The 25,954-nt window shown below is 44.4% G+C and overlaps 1 protein-coding gene across 2 annotated transcripts in view; it reads right to left on the bottom strand.

Annotated features, from left to right (window-relative positions):
- The window catches only part of PIP5K1B (phosphatidylinositol-4-phosphate 5-kinase type 1 beta), a 296,745-nt gene extending 274,048 nt beyond the window's left edge, over nucleotides 1-22,697 (bottom strand). Inside the window, exon 1 of one of the 2 annotated variants that reach the window (XM_026001576.2) lies at nucleotides 22,475-22,697. The gene's annotated coding sequence lies outside the window, so the exon portion shown is untranslated. Of the gene's footprint in view, nucleotides 1-2,585; nucleotides 2,764-22,474 lie in introns of those variants that run through there. The other variant, XM_072762266.1, reaches the window with a different exon arrangement.
- Between the last annotated feature and the right edge of the window lie 3,257 nt (nucleotides 22,698-25,954).

Raw genomic sequence — 25,954 nt, 5'->3', positions numbered from 1 at the left:
TTTTTTTTAAAGGCAAGAAGTAACAAAGGTTGGTGAGGATGTGGAGAAAAGGGAACCCTCCAGCACTGGTGGTAGGAATATAAATTGGCACAATTACTACTGAAAACGGTATGGCGTTTTCTCAAAAAATTAAAAACAGAACTACTATATGATCCAGCAATTCCACTTCTGAACATTTATTTGAAGAAAACAAAAATACTAATTCAAACAGGTGTTTGCACCTCCACGTTCACTGTAGCATTATTTACAATACCCGAGATATGGAAGCAACCTCAGCATCTATGAAGGAATGAATGAATGGATAAAGAAACCAAGATACACACAGACACTGGAATATTATTCAGCCACAGAAAAGAATGCAATGTTGCCATGTGTGACAACATGGGTGAACGCTGAGGGCATTGTGCCAAGTGAAGTCAGACAAAGACAAACACCATACGATTTCATTTGTATGTGAAATCTAAAAAATCCAAACCAAAATAGATGCATAAATACATAGAACTGATGGTTGTCAGAGAGGAAGGGGGTGTGAATAGGCAAAGTAAATGAAGGGGATCAAGAGGTATAAACTTCCAGTTATAAACCAAATAAGTCAGGGGGATATAAAGTAGAGCATAAGGAATACAGTCAATAATATTGTCACAACTCCGTATGGTATCAGATGGTACCTAGACTCATCATGGAGATCGTTTTGTAATGTATCCAAATGTCGAATCCCTAGGTTATACACCTAAAACTAATACAATATTGTATGCCAACTATACTTCAATAAAAATAAGTAAATAAAAAATAGAGCAAGGCAAAGCAAAGAAATGATTCAGCATTAATGAATACTGATTACAGATAGGAAGTATGTTAATTGAGTGTGCTGTAAGTTGGTTGCTAAGGTAATATCTCTTTTCTTTAATAATAAATTTATTTTTTTATTGGTGTTCAATTTGCCAACATACAGAATAACACCCAGTGCTCATCCCGTCAAGTGGCCCCCCTCAGTGCCCATCACCCCTTCACCCCCACCCCCCGCCCACCTCCCCTTCCACCACCCCTAGTTCGCTTCCCAGAGTTAGGAGTCTTTATGTTCTGTCTTCCTTCCTGATATTTCCCACACATTTCTTCTCCCTTCCCTTCTATTCCCTTTCACTATTATTTATATTCCCCAAATGAATGAGACCATATAACGTTTGTCCTTCTCCGATTGACTTATTTCACTCAGCATAATACCCTCCAGTTCAATCCTCGTCAAAGTAAATGGTGGGTATTTGTCATTTCTAATGGCTGAGTAATATTCCATTGTATACATAAACCACATCTTCTTTATCCATTTGTCTTTCGATGGACACCGAGGCTCCTTCCACAGTTTGGCTACTGTGGACATTGCTGCTAGAAACATTGGGGTGCAGGTGTCACGGCGTTTCATTGCATCTGAATCTTTGGGGTAAATCCCCAACAGTGCAATTGCTGGGTCATAGGGCAGGTCTATTTTTAACTCTTTGAGGAACCTCCACACAGTTTTCCAGAGTGGCTGCACCAGTTCACATTCCCACCAACAGTGTAACAGGGTTCCCTTTTCTCTGCATCCTCTCCAACATTTGTGGTTTCCTGTCTTGTTAATTTTCCCCATTCTCACTGGTGTGAGGTGGTATCTCATTGTGGTTTTGATTTGTATTTCGCTAAGGTAATATCTCAATTGGAATAAAATCATCACCACAGAGACTGCCAACTGTATGTGATAAGGACCAGAGGTGCAGTGGGCTCTTTCCTGTTGTGGAGCAAAAATACGAAACATTGAAATGCTGGGAAGTACTAGAGAAGGGAAGTTTAAAGTCTTTCCTTCAACCAAGGCTAATTCCTTTTTAGCAAGAGGGTATTTGCACTTGAGCTTGGACACAAAAGCTCTCTCTTCTGTGGACCTTACTAGATGCAAGATGCAGGAGGGACACCTTGGGCACTTCTCTGTGACAAGTGGGCATCTTCTGAGAGGAAGGAACTCATTTCTGGAGATTTCAAAGAAAAGCCAAGGTTTACTTGCATAGCTGAGCTTTGGAGAAAGGTGAGAGTTGATGCCTATGGTTTATATTTCTTTACATTTTGTTCTATACTTTCAGCACATTAAATGCCGAAGAAAGTTTGGGGCAAAACTGATTATCCCATTCTAGCAAATATTCAGTACATTGAGGTACCAGCTTCCCCTCCCCTTCCTCTCCTAGCACCAGCTTCCCCTCCCCCTTGACTCTATTTTCATATACAATTTGGTCAGCCACCTCAAATTCCTTTTGAAATGAGATACATATAAATAAATAAAATCTGGAAGGTATTGTAATGCTAACAGGTAAACAGTTTTTAAAGGAAATTAAATTAGAATGAAGTAAGTGGAAATATATTCTCTATTTATGGGTTAGAATACTCATTATCATTAATATGGCAATGCTTCCCAAACTGATCTACAGGTTCATTGCAGTCCCCGTCAAAACCCCTGGTGGCCCCTTTGCAGAAATGGACAACATGCTTTTAAATTTCATATGGAAATTCAAGGGACTCAGAAGAACCAAAATAATCTTGGAAAAGAATATAGTTGGGAGACTCACATTTTCCAACTTAAAATTTATGACAGGGATCCCTGGGTGGCGCAGCGGTTTGGCGCCTGCCTTTGGCCCAGGGCGCGATCCTGGAGACCCGGGATCGAATCCCACGTCGGGCTCCCGGTGCATGGAGCCTGCTTCTCCCTCTGCCTGTGTCTCTGCCTCTCTCTCTCTCTCTGTGTGACTATCATAAATGAACAAAAATTTTAAAAAAATAAATAAATAAATAAAATTTATGACAAAGTTACAGTAAATACAGTTGGTACTTGCATTAATAAGTGACATACAGATCAATGGAACAGAAAGTCCAGAAATAAACCCATATATTTATGGTGCATCGATTTTGGACAAAGGTGCCAAGACAACTCAATGGGGGAAAGAATAGTCTTTTCAACAAAAATTAATGGGACAAATGGATATCTACATGTGAAAGAATGAAGCTGGACCCCTACTCCATACCGTGTACAAAAATTAATTCAAAGCAGACCAAAGAGCAACATCTAAGAGCTAAAACCATAGAACAATTAGAAGAAAATACAGACATAAATCTTTGTGACCTTGTATTTGACAAAGATTTCTTAGGTATGACACCAAAAACACAAGCAACCAAAGAAAAAGCAAATTAGACTAATTGCAACTAAAAACTTGAAGGCTTCAAAGGACGTCATGAAAAAGTAAAAAAGGCAATATAAAGAAAGAATATTTTTGCAAATCACATATCTGATAAAGGACATATCTAGAATATCTAAAGAACTATTAAAAATTCATAATATAAAGACCCAATTAAAAATAGGCAAAGGATCTGAACTGAATAGACACTTCACTAAAGAAGATCTATAAAGATATATAAAGAAGTCTGATAAGCAGGAAAATGCAAATTAAAACCACAGATCGATGAGATTACCCCTCACACCCACTGGGATGGTCATAATAAAAAAGAGGTAATACGTATTGGTGAGGATGCAAAAAGAATGGCTGCTAAATTCTTTTATTTCATTGAAAAAAAATGTATTTGGATATCCAGTATTTCCATTTATGCAAATATTTTAAATTCAAGTTAAACCTTTCCTTCAAAATTTCTTACTTCTCCTTAAGGACCCCACACACCTGAGTATATCCTTGCAATTACAGCCAAGAAACACAATTTTTTAATGGTGTTTAAGCACATGTACTTTACTCAACATAGGAAGTAATCAGTACCAGTACCATGAATTATCATCTCTATGTAGCCACACTGAACTAGTGTCCCAGCCAATAAATCACCTTCTTTAAAAAAGATTAATTTGAGAGAGAGAAAACACACACTCAAGCAAGAATACTGGCAGAGAGAATCTCAAGTGGACTCCATGAGGAGCGTGGAGCCCAACATGGGGCTAGATTCCACAACTCTGAGATCATGACCTGAGCCAAAATCAAGAGTCAGACACTTAACCAACTGAGACACCCAGATGCCCCCCAATAAATCACTTTTAAGGAAGGCACATGGTAGTGTGGTGCAGGCCAAAATTTTCCCTTGTCCACAGAGGACCGGACTTCCCAGCAGTTTCACTCATTCATTCAAACTTGTACTGTCCAGCAAAACACCATCAGTTTGGAAAGATATTGCCTCTTCATGAGCTACAATGCAGAACATTCTCACTGATATCCTCTTCCTTTTCTCAACCCGCTAAGGGCTTCCCATCACACCAAAATTAAAACCCAAAGTCACTATCAGATTTATAAGACTTGCCATGGCCCCAAATTCTCCCCTCCAGTCCCTTAGCTCTGGCCATACTGGTTTCCATGTAGTACCTCGGGGCTTTGCATTTTCTATTCCTTCTGCCTGGAATGCTTTTCTCCAAGTCTGTATAGTGTGCCCATCCATTTCATGTAGAACGATGTTTGCTAGGGACTGAATGTTTGTGCCCTTCCCCCAAAATTTAAAGGTTGAAATTCTAACTAATGTGATGGTATTACGTGGTAGGACCTTGGGGCAACTGGGTGGTTCAGTGGCTGAGAGTCTGCCTTTGGTTCAGGTCATGATCCCGGGAGGTCCTGAGGTTGAGTCCCACATCGGGTGAGGCTCCCCGCAGGGAGCCTGTTTCTCCCTCTGCCTATGTCTCTGCCTCTCTCTCTGGGTGTTTCATGAATAAATAAATAAAATCTTAAAAAAAAAAAAAAAGGCTAGGACCTTTAGGTAATAAGGCCATGAGGGTGGAGCTCTGGTGAATGCGATTAGTGCCCTTATAAGAGGGTGGAGGGCTGCTACCTCTCTCTCTCTAACATGTGAGGATACAATGAGAAGATGGCCACCTACAAACTAGAAAGTGGCCTTCTCAGCAGACACTGCATCTGCCAGCACCCCATCTTGGACTTCCACAACTATAAGCGATAATGTTTGCTATTTAGGCCACTCAGCCAGTGGTCCACTTGTTATAGCAGCCCCCAGCTAAGACATTGCTCATATGTATTTCCCTCACGGAGAACTTTCCTGCCCTCCCTTGGAGAAGAACATGCCCTTACTACTGCTTCCAACACTACACCCCTTCTCCTGTTCTATTTTTTTCCCCACAGCACTTTGTATTAAGTTTACACATACAAATATCTCATATTACATGTATATTAAATACACTAATATACCTATTAAATTTGTATATTAAATTATATACCATATGTAAATTACAAATTATACACTGGCCTCGCTCACTAAAAAGGAATAATCCTAATATCTAGAACTGTGTTAGCAGGCACAGAAATATCTGGTGAATTATGAATGAACTAAACTTAGAAACTGCTTCAGAAGACAGCCTCAGAGAATAAGTCATTTTAAGATCAAGGATCATGCATTGCAGGGAGCCCGATGCAGGACTCGATCCCAAGACCCCAGGATCACTCCCCAAGCCCAAGGAGACACTCAAATTCTGAGCCACCCAAGTGTCCCAAGGATCACGCATTCTATGCACATACGGTATCATATCCATTGTCCTCCATGACATATAATATGGTGTGGTACATATAATATGGTGTGGTGGCCAATAGAGGAGGTTCTGGAGCTCGACCACCTGGCTCTGAAATCTGGCTGTGTAGATTTGACTACTGTGTTTAAAATCCCTGTGTCATAGTTTCTTCATTTATTTTTTAAAATTCTTTTAAGATTTTATCTATTTGAGAGAGATGAGCCTGCATGCATATGAGGAGGGGGGAGGGGCAGAGGGAGTGAAAGCAGCAGATTCCCCATTGAGCAGAGAGCCCAACACCAATATACCCGTGATTTATCAAAGACAAGCATGTGCAAGGTAATGTATCAAATGATAACAGAAAACTTCAGGAGAATGACCCCATCTTGATTTCCCTATTGCTGCTTCTATTCTTCCAAGAAAACCAATCTCCAAATTTTCTGTTTTGGTTTCCTGGTGGTCATCTCTGTAACCTGATAACATGCTTAAATTTCTTATTCTTGACTCATCACAGGGATTTTCCTCCTAACATTTTAATTCTTCTGTTCATTACCTTCTTATTGTAAGTAGTCTTCATTTGTGTTTCTACCCTTTTTTTTCTTGGTTAAAGCCAAACTGCCTTTCTTCATAGACAACATGTTTGCCTATATATATATATAAAAAAAATATGCATGTCACCAAAAAGTCACTAAAATTAATACATGAGTTCAGTGCCTTACCTAAGAACATATAAGTATGGCAAATAAACACACTAGTAGATGCTCAACATCATTAGCCATTAAGGAAATATGATTCAAAAGCACACTGAGTTCCAACTCTGCCCCTATTAGAGTATCAAAAATGCAAAAGACTGAGCATGCCAAGTGTTGATGAAGATATGAAGCAACTGGAATGCTCCCATACCACAGGTGGGAAGGCAAGATGGTGCAACAACTCTGGAATTCCACCAACTTTTTTTTTTTTTTAAGATTTACTTATTTATTTGAAGTGGGGAGAGGCAGAGGAAGAGAGCATGGAGCCCAATGAGGGGCTGGATCCCACGACCCTGAGATCATAACCTGTGCCGAAACCAAGAGCTGGATGCTTAACCGACTGAGCCACCCAGATGCCCCTCCACCAACTTTTAACATAATCATATCCTACTCCTCCATGTTAGGAGATGAGGACATTACCACATGCACTCTCTCCTCTCTCTGCTTTGACATCATCCCAGCTTCTGTCAGTCATGCTCTTACTCTGGTGACTTTGCTACCATTTGCCATCTAGCCTGCATACATAACCAAGTCCACCAGGCTTACTTAGGCCACAATCTGACTCTAAGGGCAGAAAACCAAGAAAGTGCACCTGTCTTATTATGATTATGCCATTATGCCAACTGCCAGGCTAAGTAAGGAATTAAAATTTCAGTCTCTGACCCAAAGTCATGACTAGAGATCCCCAGTCATAACTCCTATTCCAACAATATTAAACTGCATGAGTTCCCTTCAGTTTTGGTCTGGTATCACTCACATCAGTAACTCTAGCCAATCCCCCTGCTATCTGATATAGGTCAATAGACTATAAATTTTGCTATCATTAAGTTTTTATTTCATTTCTCATTTAAGGAATTGGGTCCAATTAGCCTCAAACCACCTTAAAGATTCCACACATATTCAAAGTGCCTTCTGGAGGACTTCTAGGATCTTCTATTCCACCTAAATAGGCATTAACTGAAATGCTGACCACCTTTGTAAGTGAGGCATGGTGTTAGGTGCTCTGTAAGGTATGACAATGACAGCCATACACCATACAATCTGAACTGAGTAAGCAAGGAACTTGCTTCATACATTGAACACATATCCTTCTTTGGAGTTTGTCATATGAATTATCTGTTGCCTACCAGCATTCTGTTTCTTTAAGAAGTAAATATGAGTTTTGCCTTCTTCAACAAACCTCCATATCCAACACTCGTCTCTTTTTATTTTTATTTTTTTAATTTTTATTTGTGATAGTCACTGAGAGAGAGAGAGAGGCAGAGACAGAAGCAGGCTCCATGCACCGGGAGCCCGATGTGGGATTCAATCCCGGGTCTCCAGGATCGCGCCCTGGGCCAAAGGCAGGCGCCTAACTGCTGCGCCACCCAGGGATCCCCCTCTTTTTATTTTTTAAAGATTTATTTATTTGTTCATTCATTTATTCATCAGAGACACAGGCAGAAGGAGAAGCAGGCTTCCTGAAAGGAGCCCGATGTGGGACTCCATCCCAGGACTCGGGATCAGACCCGAGCTGAAGGCAGACGCTCAACCACTGAGCCACTCAGGTGCCTCATCATCTCTTTTTAAAGATAAAGGTTTGTTGCTCTCCTCACCCACGTTGAGGATGTGTTTCAATTCTGGAACTTGGATCAGACTTTAGCCAAGCGTCCCACTTCTCACCCTTGGCCCCTGGGAATAAGGAAGGAGAATTCTTTTATGGGAACGCAAGCACACCAGATGCTACACCCTCTGCTTCAGATCTGCTTACCCATAGGCTATAAATGTGGCTGTCCGGAGCCTGACCTGTAATTCTTACGAAATAATGTGCATGAGGCTTTTGTTCTAAGAACCTCAAAGGCCTTCATTTCATTTGGCCTCACAACACGCCTTTGAATTAGCCAGGAGCCAGTGTATCGATTCTCATTCAACAGATGGGAGGGAGGGTGAGAATGTCACAAAAGAGGTCAAGCCACTTGACCAAAGGTCACCCAAATGTCAAGAGAAGGGCAGGATGAACCAGAATCTCTGCTTCTCAGACCAGAGCTTGCTGCATCCAGATTCAGCCTGTGCAAATGTATGCAAAATGTTGTCGAAAAACACAGGAAGCATGACCCAGTGAAATCAGGAGATAAACTCTACTTGAACTACGAAATACTAGGTGCAGGGGAGAGGCCAAAAGATACCTTCCCTTCCTCTTGAAGTTTCAAATAGTGAGAATAACAAATTACAAGAGTTCTGCACTGGTTTTGTGGACCATTTTATAAATTAAATTTCTTTTTTTTTTTTCAGGGAGAAATAGAACATTTCAGCTACATACACATTATAAGCAGGCCCCTTTCAAGGTAGCTCAGGGTACACAAATTGATATAAATCCTTATAGAACTTTGAGTTACTTGCCTTTCTACTTCATTCTTCTAAAGGAGAATAAAGGTCAAGAACAAGCAGTGGGAGTGGCTAGTCCGTAGAAGACACTGGAGCCATCAGACTGGGTGGGAAACCCAAAGCAAGAGAAGACACGGTCCCTGCTGTCAGGGCTCCAAGTCTGCTTGGAAAGATAAGCTGAGAACAAATGTGAAGTCAGCCTATAGGGAAAGTTCTTGAAGATTCAGAAAAGCAAGACAGCCAGAGGGAATGTACGCCTGAGAAATCACTTCAGGCCAACTGAGTATGGGAATTAGTGGGGTCAAAGCAGCTTTCCCCAACAGTGAGACATATGTAGAGTCATGAAAATCTGATGCCATTTCCTTAAACAGAGAAGAAAATGTAAGATTCAATAAGAACAAATGTAATAAGCCAAGGTATACAGAAATAAATTGCAAAGGAAGAGGAGGGAATGAGGCTGGTTCTCAGACATTTTCTTTTGTCTATTAACCCTTCTTGTAAAGTCTCATTTCATCCCATGGCTTTAGACACTGGTGAGACATCGTAACCCTGTCTCTAACTGGGGCTCTCTCCTTACAGCCACACTTGTATAGCTTCCTTGTAGGCCCTCTGCCTGGGTGTTCTACTCAATCTCAGTGACCTCCACTCCCATCACCTGAATCACTGCCCACAGCCAAGGACCATCATGGCCAGTATTTCCATTATAGACCTCTCTCCTGACAGCCACCCTCCACCTTGACATCCCACAGGTATCTCAAATACATGTTCAATACTAGGTTCATTATCACAGCCCTCCTGCCACAGCCTCCACATAGATGCAGCCTCTTCTCAGTATTCTGTTGACCATCACTCCATCTCTGCAGTCATTCAAGCCAAAAGCCAGAGAGAACCATCTTCCACTACTCCTGTTCCCTCAAAATTCACACACAAGTGGTTGCCCAGTCCTGTAAATTCTCCCTCCTAAATGTCCAATCTGTTCACTCTGCCCCATCCTCACTACCTTAATCAGGTCCTCATCTCTCCTGTAACTAACCACCCCCACCCCCTCATCCCCATCTCTAATCCCTTCCCCACGCTCATCTCTCAAACTATAGCCCAATGTTGCTGATATACCGTAAAACAGGAGCTCAACACCCATCCATGAAAATCTAGTAGTTGTTGCCTTATTGCTTTATAAGAGAAAAGTTCATGCTCCTTAGCAAGTCAAACAAGATGTCCATGGTCTGGCCCCAGCAACCCCCTGGAGCCCTTCCTCCTTCCACCTGCACCTACCCTACCCATCATGTGATCACACAGCTCCAAAATGCACTGCAAACCTTCATGACTTCATGTCTTCTTCTGTGCTGTGCCTGGTACAGAATACACATTTAAGAAATGGACCTGGTGTCACATTATACTTCTACAAGGACAACTGTGACAAGAATGACAATGAATGGTCTGCGAGGGTCAGGCTATGGATGGTTTTGTGGACCAAACCAAAGCATCAAGATTTCAGGCACAGTAAAGCATCTAAGCATCTGGGGGCCTGATGGTGACAAAATTATAATCTTTGACAGCAGGCATTGTGAATGATTAAAGGCAGGGGTAAGTATGGAAGCCACTTGGGAAGCTGTTACAGTAAGCCAGGTAAGAGGCATTCGTATAGGAAATATAAATGAGAACAGATAAGAACATGTTTAAGTCCTCAGGACTTGAAAGCTACACAGAAACAAGGATGGGCATAATAAAAATCTGCTAAAATTCTGAAAGGAGGCAAAAAGAATGAGGGTACCTTTGATGCAAATTGAGTATTTGCAAAGGGAGACATTCAGTTTATTAAAAGGTACCAACTCAATTATATTTAATATGATCTATAATGCCAACCTAGAATATACTCTATGATCTCTCATACAATCTATAATAATGTAAGAATCATGGATGTACTTTTCACAGAAATTAGAGCTGGGATCCCAAGAGCAGATGAGTGGCCAAGACCAAGTGAGGCATGAGGTACTCAAATGCTCTGAAAGCTACAGGCCAAGAAACGAGGGATGCAAAAAAGAAAAAAGAAAAAAAAAAACGGAGGAAAATCTCGCTTTGAACAAAGCTGCTGGTTGGGAAAAGAACACGGAGCAATGGAAAGGCTAGAGGCTAGAATGCTGACATTATAAAAAGGAAGGTTAGCTGGGAAGTTTTGAAGGAAAGACTGTTCTGGCTTAAGAAAATCATGTATTTGTCCATCCAACTAATGTTAATTGAGAACCCTCTTTGCACTGGACAACCTCATAGGTGCTAGGAATACAGTGGTGGCCAGAACACAGTCCCTCCACCTGGGGAAACCACTTTCTAGGGAAGGAGGCAAAGAAGAAATCAGTAAAAATGTAACCATCGAGGCTGTTAATCATCAGCTCTGAAGCTGAGAGGTGTACCTATAGGCCACTTGACACTCCGTTCTAAAATGTTTCTAGAAGTCATCTCATTTACAAGGAAAGTGACTTTTTCTCATATAAAGCTTGCACAAAATGAAATGATGCATCATGTTTATGTTTATAAACTGCCACTTTGAAGAGGGAGTTTCTGAGAAATTGCAAAACTAAATAATGGAGCCCAACTGTACATGAACCTTAAATGCTGAATTTCCATTGTTTTCTACAAACATAAATAAAAGCCATGTTTCTCTCTTACCCCTTAGCATGAGAGACTTCCCACTTACTCCATTTCCTGCAAACCGCTACTGCTCTGTCTGCATCATGTGTCTTGGAAAAAATAGTAAAAGGACATCATTTAAAAACAGCTCCCTAAAGCAACAATGCTTGATTTTTTGTTTCCAAGTAATGCATTCACAAGCCTAAGAACAGTGTGGCTCACATCACTCCTTAAAAAGGTTACATTTCCTGGGGATCCCTGGGTGGCACAGCGGTTTGGCGCCTGCCTTTGGCCCAGGGCACAATCCTGGAGACCCGGGATCAAATCCCACGCCGGGCTCCCGGTGCATAGAGCCTGCTTCTCCCTCTGCCTATGTCTTTGCCTCTCTCTCTCTCTCTCTCTCTCTCTGTGACTATCATAAATTAAAAAAAATTTTTAGAAAAAGGTTACATTTCTCAAAACAAATAAAGTTAAATTTCCCATATTCACCTTACTTGTTTCATTGCAGGAATTAAAGTGCATTTTCTAATGGAAGATAGACATCGGGAAACTTGGGGGAACTTTTAATGCCATTTCTCCAATGGGAAGAGAAAATATGTTTGGCCACCTCCCACCTCCAAAGGCATCAAACATTAAAAACCAAACTGTCACCAACACACTCATAAATTACAATTCTATTTAAATTAAATGAAACAGTCTGTGAAAGTGTGCTTTATGCCATAATGCAGTAAACACATATTTTATAAAAAGAAAAAAGAAATCGTGACTATCCCAGGCTAAAAAGGTAGCAATTTATTTATCTGAACCACCTCGAAACATGACATAAGAAAAATATTTTCTTTATTGGCCAATAAACGGAGTGAATGAGAAATGACTAAAGCTTGCTTGCTTTACACACAGAACTCTTAAGGCCCTCCCTGAAAAACTTTTTTTTAAATACCAATTTCAATGCATAATATGAATTTATTTGGGAAACAATTTAGACAGCTACTAGGGTGTTATCTGGTCCCCAAGATCACAACAGCTTCTCAATAGCAAACAATGAATGAAGGAGCTACCACTGCTGAAAGTCACAGAAATAGGGCTAACAGAAAAAAAAAAAAAAATCAAGAGAAGACAAATGCAATTTTCAAAGTCAGTAAAGAGGGGCCAGTTGGTACAGGGGTAAAGAGTTTTGCATCCCTGAGTAGACCCAAAAGCTATCAGTTTCTTAGAGCATAAAAGACACATTCTGTTCTATATAATCTTTCCAAGAATTGGGTGGGGAAGGGTGTGACAACTTTTAGGGAACTTTTCTACGCAAAAGCAGCTTTAATAAATGATGACTCTTAAAGAAGCAAACCCTTAGCAATCAGGCAATTTACTCCAGAAGTAAAATAGCCTGCCCCAAAAGTTCTGAGTAGCCAGGAGTCCCTGAGTGCAAGCCCTTTGCATTTTGGGCTTGAACAGCCAATGCAAATGGGCAACCTCCAGGTCTCAGTGAATTTCAGGCAGGAAAAAAAAAAAGGCGAATTGCTCTTAACATTTTTTTTTTAAAGATTTTGTTTATTTATTTATTTGAGATAGAGAGTGAGCAAGCATAAGCGAGGAATGAGGGGCAGAGGGAGCAGACTTTCTGCTGAGCAGGGAGCCCAACTTGGGGCTCAATCCAAGGACCCCGGGATCATGACCTGGGCCAAAGGCAGACACTCAACCCACAGAGCCAACTAGGTGCCCCCTAACATAGTTTTAAAGTAGAGTTCATTTTTTCTCATAATATTTAGATTCTTGCTAAAATAAGTGAGTATGAACTTTAGGGTGAGCATATGAAAAAAACATAGACATACCCCAGTTTAAAGGATGTGTTTCGCCACTGTAAATTATTTATCCCTACAGGGCTGCCTCCTTATTACAATTCCCCCAACTCTGGGCTGGATCACATGCTTACTCTGAAAGTTTTACCATGATTTCTTTTTTTTTTTTTTAATATTTTATTTATTTATTCATGAGAGACACAGAGAGAGAGAGAGGCAGAGACACAGGCAGAGGGAGAAGCAGGCTCCATGCAGGGAGCCCAATGTGGGACTCGATCCTGGGTCTCCAGGATCACGCCCTGAGCTGAAGGCCGATGCTCAACCACTGAGCCACCCAGGTATCCCTTTACCATGATTTTTTGACAGAAATGAAAATACAGCAGAGGGGGAGGGTTTTAAGGGATCGTCCAATTCACAGCCCTCTATGCACCCAGAGGAGAAGAAAAAGCCCTGGCTGAGGAGTCATGGTCAGCTGGCCAATAAATGCAGGTCTCTGGTCTGAGTTCCTACATAGGCAGCACGGGAGCAGTGGACAGATAAGATATGTGCTTTCCAAATCGTGCAGGTCCCGGACCCTCCCATGGGGAGCATAATCAATTTGGTGGATCATGACCAGTGTTTGCTAGAGGCTGTAACTGGGAAGGAACTTATCTGAAAATACCAAAGCGCATCTCAATGTAGTATAGTGAAAGTATTCTTTCGTGCAACTTTTCTTTTGAATCATTTATTTGTAGGTCTCTGTGTACTGGCTTTCTCTGTGTACAGAATGTATTTCTTAAATAGGACACTGAGTTGTGCAATGCCCTGAATGCTTAAGCTCCCCAACATTCATAACTGGAAATCCTAACCCCCAATGCAATGGTATTAAGAGGTGGGGCCTTTGGAAAGAGATGAGATATTGACAGCAGGACCCTTATGAACAGGATTAGTGGCCTTAGAAAAAAGGGACCTCGGAGGGCCTCCTCATCCTCCTTCCACCATGTGGGGATACCATGAGAAGTCAGCAGTCTGGAGCCAGCAAAGGGCCTCCATGAAAACCTGAGGGTGCTGGTGCCCTGACCCCAGACTGCAGCCTCCAGGACTGTTAGAAATATACTGCTGTTGCTTAGAAGCCATCCAGTCTATGGTACTTTGTTACAGCAGGCTGAAGGAAGGCCGACTGATACTTCTCCTTTACTTACAGCTCAAATGTGACTGAGTATCTGAAAAGGCCATGTACAAAAAAGACTGGTTTGGAAGAGCAGGTCCTCAGAGGCCATGCTGTTCACAAGGCCACCAGCCTTGAAAGCCGCAGGGGCCAGGGTACATCTGCTTCCATGAGGGCTTGGATGCATGTGGGTGGGAAGGATCTGGCCAGCAGGGTCTAGGGTCCTCTCCGGCCACCTCCACTGCCCCTGGCTGCAGGTGACAGATGAGGGGAGGGCCAGAGGGGACTCAGGATCCCGGACAGGCTGTGGCTAGAATCCAGCAGAGGATTGAGAAGCTAGATTAGGAAGCAATCAGTAGAAGTAATGAGAGGCAGACAGACGGGGGGATGTTCAGAAAGCAAAAAGCAACAGAAATGCAGGATGGATGAGATGCCGTGGGCTCAAGGATGATCCCTGAGTTTCTGTCTCATGTGGCCTGGTGGTTAGCGGTGCCCACCACAGAGCAAGGGAACCCTGCAAGAGGACCAGGTATGCAGAGGAAAAAAACCATCTTCTGATCTTAGACATGTCAATTGTGAGTTGCCTCTGAATACCCAAGTACAAGCACAATGGCAATAATACAATCTAGAGCTCACAGAGGCCCAGGTCAGAGAAACAAAGTTTAGATTCACTTATGTCTTCCCTTCTAAATCTCTTCTTCCCAAACTACATTTCGTGGTACAAAGACATGAAGCAGTGAAAAGAATGTGGGTTTTAAAATCAGAAAAACCATGACTAGAATCTCAGGCACCACCTCTTATAGGCTGCGTTCATGAGCATGTTAGAATCTGAACAGGTTTCCATTTCCTCTACTGTCAGGAGCATGGTGAAGATAAATGAACAGCACTTCCGAAGTGCCTGGAATGTAGTAAGTTCTCGACCAAGTCAAGCCAGACCACATTTAGACCTTTGTACATACCCCACAGCTCCTGGTAGGGTCCTAGCCAAGCGGTCCATCAGTATCTAGCAGGTTGAACTGACCTGAAATACTCTGAAAACTGCCAGGACACCACGGTCTCCTCTGCCTAGACAACCATCAGCTCATAAAATCATTCCTGTACTCGGTATCCTGTGGGAGCAACACCCAAACAGAAGTTATGCAAAGAGTCTTACCCTTCATCACCTACGCACCCAGGTCTACCTCAGTCCTGGGAGGACCTATCGCTTAGCAGGACCATGACCATCAAGAGCTTTGGTGGATCACCTCAAGTCCGAGATACCCAATCCAATCAATGAGTTTGTTCTCTTATGATCCATAAGGCTTTGAGAGAAGCCAGGACTGGTTTTATTTCTCCCTTAGAATTTCTGGAGAAGCAGGAAGATGGCACCCTTCCCACACACCCGGGAATCACCTGGAAATGCTGAGTGTTTCCAGAGGTTTATACTTCGAGCAACAGAATCAACACTTCCTGCCAATATTGAGGTGACAGGAGTATCATCTAGAGACCAACACTCAGATTAGTGAACTCCCCTGAATCTGATTCAGCTGGCCTAGGGTACTGGATGCGTAGTTTAACAAGTTCTCAGGTGATGCTGTTCAGGGGCCACACCTGAGAACCACTGTCCTGGCCTCCTCCCTGGGGTCGGGCTAGTGATGTAGCCTACACTTAAAGAAAAGTCAGCTGAGACAAGGAACTTTCTACCTGAAGCATCCTACAATGTCACCACAACCTGTCTTTAATTATGAACTAGAAATGTTTATAACTTAGGTCATTTTAGGTCCCATTTTAACAGTTGTGGAATGTTCTGCTTCATGCTTGATAAGTTCTACTTATTAGTTTGCTACTACTCATTTTTGAATAAACAAAAAGGAATGGCTCTCCAAATAGAGACTGCTTCATACTCATGACACAATCTATTCACCTAAGCAAGCACTGTTTCCTCCTCCTGCAGGACTCGGATGTCATTCTCACAGAGCTACCAAAACTAGCCTAAAAGAACTATTTTTTTAAATATATATTTTATTTATTTATTCATGAGAGACACGGAGAGAGAGGCAGGGACATAGACAGAGGGAGAAGTATAACCCCCACAAGAAGCCTGATGCAGGACTTGATCCCAGGACGCCGGGATCATGCCTTGAGCTTGAAGGCAGATGCTCAACCACTGAGCCACCCAGGTGCCCCCAGAAGAACTGTCTTCATAGCTGAACCTGTTTGACTCGAGTGAAACAACGGTGGCCCAGTTTGTCTTGACAGGATGGAGGGGATTCATTCATTCATTCCAACATTTACGGGGCACCTACTATGTGCCAAACGCTTGAAAAACAGTGTGAAAGAACCATGACCTCTGCCCTCAAGGAATTTCTAGAGCTGAATGTGAGTTGGGAGAGGGGTGACAGAAAAACAAGGGAAATACATACAGGTATAAGTATCCACTGTGTTAAGTACGGAAAACATATGAAGAAGATTCCCTTCAGGTTAGATGATCAGAGAAGGCCAAGGTCCCCAGAGGAGGCGACATTTAAACTGATTAACTTAGGGAAGCTTAAAGTCCATTCTTGTCTGTGTACTCGAGGTAAACTCACTACTAAGCCACTCCAGGTGCTTTAAAAATATGTTTATCTGAAACTTACAAATAATAAAAGGCATGACATTTTATATTCAGATTATTATTTCTGTTAAGAAGAAATTTTTAAAAAATAATTTGTAGGCATGTTAAAAGAAGGTTGGAAGTCTGGTGAATGAACCCTATTTATGGTGAGAGATGAAGGACCATTAACGAGTATTAAAACTACTGGTGTTTCTGGGACACCTCGGTGGCTCAGTGGTTGAGCATCTTCCTTTGGCTCAGGTTGTGATCCTGGGGTCCCAGGATCGAGTCTTGCATCGGGTTCCCTGTATAGAGCCTGCTTCTCCCTCTGCCTGTGTCTCTGCCTCTCTCTCTGTGTCTCTCATGAATAAATAAATAAAATCTTTAAAAACAAAAAAATACTGGTGTTTCTAAACTGGTCTGAAAAATAATAAAATCATTAGAATAATTACAAAATGTCCCAGAGTTTTGAAGAGTGCTATTTGTTTGAATGCATAAATTGCTCAGTACACATTTATTAAATCCCTACCATGTGCCAGGCTTAGAGCTAAGTTCCAAGAATATAAAGATAAATAAAACAGGATGCCTAACCTTTCCCGTTGGCAAATATTAGCTAACCACCTATGTTTACTGCTCCCTCAAGTGGGTCACAGCATTGTTTTTTTGTTTTGTTTTGTTTTGTTTTCTAAAAAAGCTTTTACTTATATGAGGAGAGAGAGAGAGTGAGGACCAGCAGGGGGGAGGGGCAGAGGGAGAAGCAGACTTGCCACTGAGCAGGGGCCGGATGCAGGACTGGATCCCAGGACCCTGAGATCATAACCTGAGCTGAAGGCAAATGCTTAGCCTACTGAGCCACCCAGGGACACTCACAGCATTGGTTTTTTTTGTTTGTTTGTTTTGGTTTTTTTTTTTTTTTTTTTTTTTTTTGCTGCTCTTGTTTCCTTACTTGATCAACAAATGTTATGACCAAAGATCCAGAGATCAGGATTTGTGGGTGTGGTTGAAAAAGGAAAAGAAAGAAGAAAGTCTGTATTAGATGTTGAAAACCCACTACCCAATATATTGACCCTACTGGATCACTTGTGCCAGTCTATCAAGCTAAGAAATAGATTTTTCTGGCTCTAACTATATCCGCCTCCTAAACCCCTTTGCTCAGCATCCCAGGATGCCAAGGCTTAAGTACCACCTCTTTCTTACAAAATTTTTTTTTTACAGTTCTGTCTTTCATCCCATGACTTTAGTTCCAATTCAAGGTAATTACACTTTCCAGGCTTCAGGTACTTGCAAGTCCAACTGAAGAACCACTTGAAAAATACACACACCCGGATTTAGTGGAGCAATACGTCCACTCAATGCTTTACAGTTCATCACAATTTTACAAGTGACTTTCTAAAACCCTTAGAGAAAACAAGTCTCAAGAACTCACACACCCAAGAACTCCCCAAAACATACTGCACATCTGCTGTTTATGCAGTCCCACTAACAACACAGAGGACTTTCTATAGGAGGAACACACACTTCAGGCAGTTGCCCATTCAAGGACAGGTTTTAACTTAAAAATAATGCCCAGGCACTCACCACTGAGTAAACATGGAACCATGTCCTAATTATTACCCATATTTGAAATCCACATTACCCAAGAGTAACCCAGTCTGAGTAGGGTTCTTGTGTTTTCCCCTACCACCATCTCCTTGATATATCTCTGGTGAAACTAGAGAGAAATAGATACAATTGAGAATGGAAACCACAAAATTGAGCCTGGTTTCTCCATCCTCATCTTTTATATAGGAACAGAACCTGGCTGAACAAAGTACTTCATCAATGGCAGCCAGCTGTTTACACTATTTCAAAAATTTCATCATGTTTAGAGGGTTTTTTTTTTTTTTGTAAGAAAAATATTAAAACAGAAGGCTAGGTTTGCTCCTTCTCTGACTCGCCTGGCATTTAGCATAGCCATAAAGAAGTCCACAAATGAACAGATGAGCTACATAATGTACAATTCTAACTGGGCAGTTTCTTAAAGAAAAGAGTCCTTCCAACTCCAGTTAATATATTCCATACAAAGAACACATTCCTGCAACAAATACATTTAGGACTTGATGTTTTACAGTGTAGCTAATGAAGGTTCTAGCCATAGTAAAAAAAAAAAAAATGTATTTTTTTCCAGGATACCAAATGTTCTGACTCACCATTTAACTAAAGTACAAGCAAAATGAAAATGCAAATGAAATTTATACATATTTATGACTTTACCGGATGTATGGCAATGCCACCTTTGGCTTCTGGCTTTATTTACCAGGAAAAGAACCTTGGAAAACCACCATACATTTGTATTTCTATTCAAATGGTTCCCTTTCTCCACACACTGGTTGGAACAAAGTATTAATTCTGAGTCTGGTGATATATGTAAGTCAAAATAATCAAAGTGGATAGAGGAAAACAGGAATTTTCCCTTTAATGGTACCTGCCTGGATAAGAAAATGCAAAAATATAAATACTAACTCATTTAAAATTATGATGCTTCACTAATACTTATCAGTAAACAGGAGTTTTCCGTTAACCTCTATGATTACTAAAAGTCAAAATGTACCTTCACCATGAGCTCCGGGCACAACCTTCTTAGGAATTCCACATTAGCCCCGCTCGTCCTGCGAAACTTCTGTGTGACCCTGAGCAACCCAATTCACCTCTCGATGCCTCAGCTGTGTTACCCATAAAAGGGGCAGGTCTCTGAACTATTCCATATTTAATGTCTTTATCTCAAAGACATACTTTAACCCCAATGGCTGGATCTGTTAATAATATTTAAGAACCATTATAATTTTTCATCATCCCTCTTCTGAAAATAAAAACATAACTTTTGTGTCTATGGGAAGGAGGGATGGAAAGAGGACCCTTAATGGGGAACAGAAACTAGGTCGGTTTCGTTAATTAGGTTTCCTCTCTGAAACCACCAGCCAGTATTAGCAGTTGCTTGAAATTCATTCAAGGCGGGGGGTGGGGGGGGGGGGAAGCGGTTGGTTTCTCCATCTCAAGACTCTTTCCTAAAAGGGCACAAGTTAATTTCTAGGAATGTTACTGTCTACATGGAGAAAAACTCTTCTTTATATGATGCGTTCAGGAAGGCGTGCAACAACAGGCATCTGTACCTGCCAGATTCAGGAGGGGCACCTCTTGTAGGTAAATCACCTTATGGGTGAGCAGGTGCTGGGAATTTACATGATGAGATGCTTTGTTTTACAGCCTGTGTTTTCCTTAAGAGTGACTTCATTCATCTCCTTCCTTCAACAGCAATTTATTGAGTATTACTATTTACAAACTCCAAATCTAAAAAAAAAAAAAAAAAAATTAAAGGTATGAGTTGGCTGGGATATTTAAGTGAATCTTGACGTGTATTTTGGGGTAGATCAGCCCATCAGGAGATTTCCAAGTCAAATAATAACGCTGAACAATACAAATGCTAAGCTAAAGTGCTCTGCAAATGTTTTCCCTTCACTACGGGGGAGGGGGGGGCATTGACTAGGGGAAGGGGGAATAAATTACAAGTGGAATAGATAATCGGTTAAACAGAATGCTGAAACCTGAAAGTGGAAGATAATTGATTATGAGTCTCTTGTTTTATATATGGGCCACCTGAGGCTCAAAGTTGATATGATGTGGCCCGGGGGTCATCCAGTCAAACAGGGTGCCAGAACTAGAACTCCCGCCACCAGCAGGCATGCTTAACAGTCCCTAGGGTGTTGCAAGACCCAGCACATCTCCTCATTGCCATCAGAAGCAAGACAACAGCATAATCTGCAAAGCCATGGACTGGACGTCAAGAGCTCTGAGTTCCAGTCTTGTAACCTCCACTAGCTTAGACAGGATACCAAGGAAAACTCTCATCCCTGTCTAAACCTCAGTTTGCTCGTCTGTGAAATGAGAACAGTGATCCACAGTGAGACACAGCAGACCACAATAAATGCAGAAACAGTGTGGCCATTGTGAAACCTTCCACAAGTACAAAACAGCACTGGGCGGTGATGGGGGGTTGGTGGGGGTATTTCAGAGAAGCTGCCTGCTGACTCTAATTCCAGCCACTTACTACCCTGACAAGTCCCTGAATCTGGGAGCCGCGTGTTCCTCCTCTGAGTATGTGGTTAATAATCTTTGCCCTGCCTCCCTCGGAAATGGTCAGAATTTAACGAGAGCGTTGAAAAGCATTCACAAATAACAAGGCATTGATTCAAGTGCAAGGTATTATTATGAGATCCCTCTAGTCTCCTTAATTTGGGCAAAAATATAGTGTGGTTTTACCATTCAGTCCTTAACAGTTTTCTTTCTCAACTGAGATGCTATTATTATTCAAGAGTCTCAGATTTCACAGCTTTCTCCTGGGTGCTGCTGTCTCCACTCCCATCATTGTACCTGGAATGCACCATTCCCCTCAGCTCAGAGTCCATGCATGATGCTTACTCAACGTGCCACTGGCATGGACTTGGCTGAGAAAGATTTTTTTTTTCCCAGGGCCTCCTTTCAGCTGGAAATGCTCTGACTAAAGCTTCCATGAGCACTATTTTACTTCATCACATTAGAGGGGTAATGAAACCAACGCTCGGGCTTTTCTCCAACAACTGCAGAACACTTCAGCCTTTCCACAGAACAACAGAAAAGTCTGGATGGATGATTTTCACCCGAAGGGCAAGAGAGGTTCCCCCAAAGCCACGCTCAAGAGTGCAAATGGGGAGATGGCTTATTATTTTTTTTTTCTTTGCAGGAGACTAACATATCCTCAGGCCCAACCAAGCAAGGGTCATTCGCCTTAAAGCCAGGGCCTCTGGGAGGCTGAAAAGGTCCTGCAAAGACTGGGGAGGGGATGGGTGGGCATTTGGGGTCTGCAGCACTCTGCCTTTCAAAAAGCATCCGAGTAGCTAGCATTTTCTTGTTAAGAGCCCAGATTTCGGTAGATCAGATGAAAGAATTCATCAGCCTATCCAAACAACTTCTCCGGAACAGGTTCCTGCCCAGCCACGCCGGGCGGGCACCAGGGACAAGTGAGCTTGGGGGATGAGGAACACAACAGGCTCATCTGCATAGACGAGAGATAAGCAGACATTTGTTGTCCTCTGTTGGGGCGACTCCTGGCTCCGGCCTGGCGAGTGGAACCCCGGCATTCTCGGGCCCCTTGCCCCCGCCCCCGCCGCCGAAGCGTCACGCTGACCCGGCTCGGGGAGAGAACCAGGGGAAACGCAGGAGTCGGCTGCTGCATTTGGGCTGGAACCACAGCGCACCTGTGCAATCCGGCTTCGGCGCCAGAAACCACCAGAACGCCGACCCGCCAGCCCCTCTCGAGCTCCCAGGGGCGCTCGCAAGTTCGCCTCGGTTTATTGCCGGGGGAGGGTGGTGGGAGAGCTCTCCCTCCCGCAGCTGCAAAACTCAGCTGGCTCCCCTGGAAAGGGGAGGGAGCTCCCGCCCCAGTGACCCAGGGGGCCCCGGGGGTCGCCGCGGCCGCGGCGGGGGCGGGGGCTGGGGGTGCTCCGGCCCCCGCGGGATGGAGGTCCCACTTGGGTGGCCACACGCGACCCCCCGCCCGGCCCCAGCACCCACGCGGACGGAGCGCGAGGGTGGGGGGACGTCCGGGGCTCCCCAGGACGCGGAGCCCCCGAGCCCCAGCGGGGTGGGGGGGAGGGTCCCGGAGGAGGGGCCGGGGACGCGCAGGAAACTTACCTCACCCGGGCAGCATTCGGGCGCCTCCGCCGTCGAGACCAGTTGCGCCACAGTCTGCAAGTTCCCGGGATGTAGTTGCCTCCCCGCGGCGCCGGGAGCTCGGTGCCGGCGAGGCGGGAGGGGTCGGGGCGGCGGGCGGCGGGCGGCGGGCGGCGGGCGGGGGCGGGGCGGCGCGGCGGGGGAGCCGGCAGGTGCCGGGCCGGAGCCGCGGGGCCAAACTCGCCCGGGACGCGCCTCGGCGGGGGCGCGCGGCTGCGAGTGTGCAATGCGCGCGCCGCGGCGAGTGTGTGTGTGCGCGCGCGTGTCCCCGCTTTCCCCTTCCCTCCCCGCCAGTCCTCCGGCCGCAGCGAACGGCGGCCGGAGCCCGGGGCCGGAGGAGCAGCGGCGCCCCCCGGCTGGGGCTGGGGCTGGGGCTGGGGCTGGGGCAGGGGCAGGGTCCCCGGCTGGGTCCCCGCGCCGTGCGCGCCGGAGTCGGAGCGAGGCGCGGAGGGAGCAGTCTGCACGGCGGCGGGCGCGGCGCGGGGAGGCTGCAGGCCCCGCCCGCCCGCCGCCCAGGCTCTTCCCCTTTTCTCTCCACCCCCTTGCTCCATCCCCGCACGCCCTGCAGGGAAGCCAGACCGGTTTGCAGCAGCGGCGGCGGCGGCGGCGGCGGCGGGGTCCGCCGCAGTCGGTGCCTCGGGCCGCGGCGCTCCGTCCCGCCGCCGGGCGCCTAGCGCGGGGAGCCGGAGCCGGAGCCGGGGCTGGGGCGGGTTCTCCACGGTTCCAGGGCTAGCCGGGGCCTCGCGGCGCTTCCAAAGTCCTGCGGCCCCGCTGCGCAGAGCGGTGCTTGGGGTAGGGCATCCTCCCTCCCCCGGGCCCCTGGACTCTGCAGCGCCTGGTCGCCTGCCCGCTGGACTCTGCTTGCCGCGAAGCCCGCATTTAAGGACAGGGGCCCCGCCACTAGGAGGGACAGCTAGGCTGCCCGGCGGCGCTGTGCCCCCCTGTGATGACAGCGGGAGTTCCCAGGAAGTAAGTCCTCCCCAACAGGTAGGGTAGGTTGGCGAGGGGATCGCGGGGGACAGAGCAGGCTGGAGGGACGTCGGGGGGTCCAGAGCGAATGGGGGGTGACGGGAGAGGGAGCCAAATCCCGGCGGCGCCCAGTGGGCGCGGGGGCGATCTCACTAGATGCTGGGGGAGAGGAGCGAGAAAGGAGGCAGGTCGAAGGGCTCCCTTGGAAAAGTGCTGTCTAGCAAGCGATCGCTGAATTTACTTAGTAGGAACCGAAAAGGTTCCTCTCCCAGATGAATGGAATCAAGTGGCATTTTTCACCCTCATTTCCTTCTTTATCCTTGTTTAAAAAAATAAAAAAATAAAAAAAAAGCAAACCCCCTGATGCAAAGCGTGGTATACATTGTGCTGGAGGAAGAGCAGCGCTTGATGGTCCTTACTCTCAGATATCCCTGGCCTGGAGAGTCACGGTGAGTTTCTGATTGAAAGGATACTCCCTAAGTTCTCAGCAAAGGAACCCCTCTTTTTGGTTTTGAAATATTTATGTACCTCCCACCCCCCACCTTGGCTAAGCTTGTTATGGTTTACTAACCACTGGGAACCAAGTACAGTCATTCCTTGGTAATGCAAATATCTGTTATTTCTTGGACTGTTTTTCCAGCCTACTTCTTCTAGATGTGTCTGGCCATTACTGGGAGTTTTAGGGTATCGTGTTTTTAGAACCCTGTGACTTCGTTCTGGTTTTATCTTGGCATCCTAGACTCTTCAAAGCTCAGAACAGGAACACACATCTAGTCCAGCTTCCCTTTACAGAAGAGAGAACTAAGATCCAAAGACATTAAGTGGCCCAAGAGCCAGAACACAGGTTCCTTGACTCCCAATTCCTGAATAATAACAGAAACACGGGACTAACAAAGTACAATTTGGGGTAGATAGAGAGGGTGGCAGAGAAAGAACAGATCCAAGAACCCTTCATCTGCCTGCAGTGCATCGCTTTGTAGGGGGCAGCACTGCACCACTGTAAATAGGCTGGCTGAGATCTGGGAATGCTGATCCCAGTCTCCCCTTCTCTGCTCCTCACCCCTCTGGTCCATCTGAAATCCAGGGAGTGGAAAACAAATCTGCTTCCCAGAGAGGTAAGTGTAAATGCAAAGCCAATTTTCAATATTTCCTGGCAATGCAGGGGAAGCAAAAACAGGTAAAAGCAAACTTAAAGTGGATGGGGTGAAGGGGGTGTCTCACACACGTTACATACAGATGCATGCATACATGGGTACACACAGCCCTCCTTTCTCATAAAGAGACTGATGGACTCCCATCTGTAAAGCACAAGGCGCCAACAGCCTTAGGTTTCCAGAGGCAATTCACAAAGCAGACTGCCCACTGGCTAGTTAGAGAGCTAACTCATATGAAACAGGATTCTAAGGAACTCTACCAAGAGCCTTAAGAAGATCATTTCTGTGAATTAATTCCTGGAACAAGGGTCCACACAGTTATTGGTCCTGTATGAGACCTGTTATTTCTTCCCAATTCTGTCTCTACGTATACATCAACAGGAATTTGGGAAAGTCACCCTCTAATGGAAATAAAAGATCAATATTGCTAGCGATAGTCACTTGGCAGAAAATTTGGACACATTTAAAAATTAGAAAGTGCAGGTCTCATATGTAAGTGATGAATCACTGAATTCTCCTGAAATCAGTGTTGTACTATATGTCAACTAAAAATGTCAATAAAAATAAAAAGTAGAAATTAGAGGAAGTGCTCATCTAATTGTTTTACTTAATTTCAAATGTGATCTCTCTGATTCTATATTTCATTTATTTATTTTTAAAGATTTTATATATTTATGAGAGACAGAGAGAGAGAGGCAGAGGGAGAAGCAGGCTCCAGGCAGGGACCCCAATGTGGGTCTCGATCCCAGGACTCCAGGATCACACCCTGGGCCGAAGGCAGGTGCTAAACTACTAAGCCACCCAGGCGTCCCTGATTCTAGATTTTAATCCAAAATCTTAATAATGCTATTTATACTCCCCTATGACAAAGATGTATAGATTGCTTATAGTAGATTTGATAGCATTAATGGCCCTGATTAGTGACCACCCTTTATCCAGGTCTTTTGTCTCTAATTTTGTATTCCCCTCCCACCTATATCCACCTATATGATTAACTTTGGCCAGTGGAATGTCAGTAGACCTTTTTTTTTTTTTTTTGAGAGAGAGAGGTTGCTTGAGCACAAACACAGGCAAGGGTCAGAGGGAGAAGCAAACTCTTTGCTGAGCAGGAAGCCTGATTGGGGGCTGGATCCCAGGACCCTGGGATCATGACCGAAACCAAAGGCAACCACCCAACTAAGCACCGAGGAACCCCTCAGTAGACTTGATGTAAATGAAGACTTGAAAAAATGTTGTGCGACATACCTATTAGAATTTCCAAAATCCAGGGATGCCTGGGTGGCTCAGTGGTTGAGTGTCTGTCTGCCTTTGGCCCAGG

Source organism: Vulpes vulpes, chromosome 1 (assembly GCF_048418805.1).
Source record: "Vulpes vulpes isolate BD-2025 chromosome 1, VulVul3, whole genome shotgun sequence".
NCBI classification, from domain to species: Eukaryota; Metazoa; Chordata; class Mammalia; order Carnivora; family Canidae; genus Vulpes; species Vulpes vulpes.
Note: the sequence above shows the minus strand (reverse complement) of the source record. Positions and strands in the feature narration are given on the sequence as shown.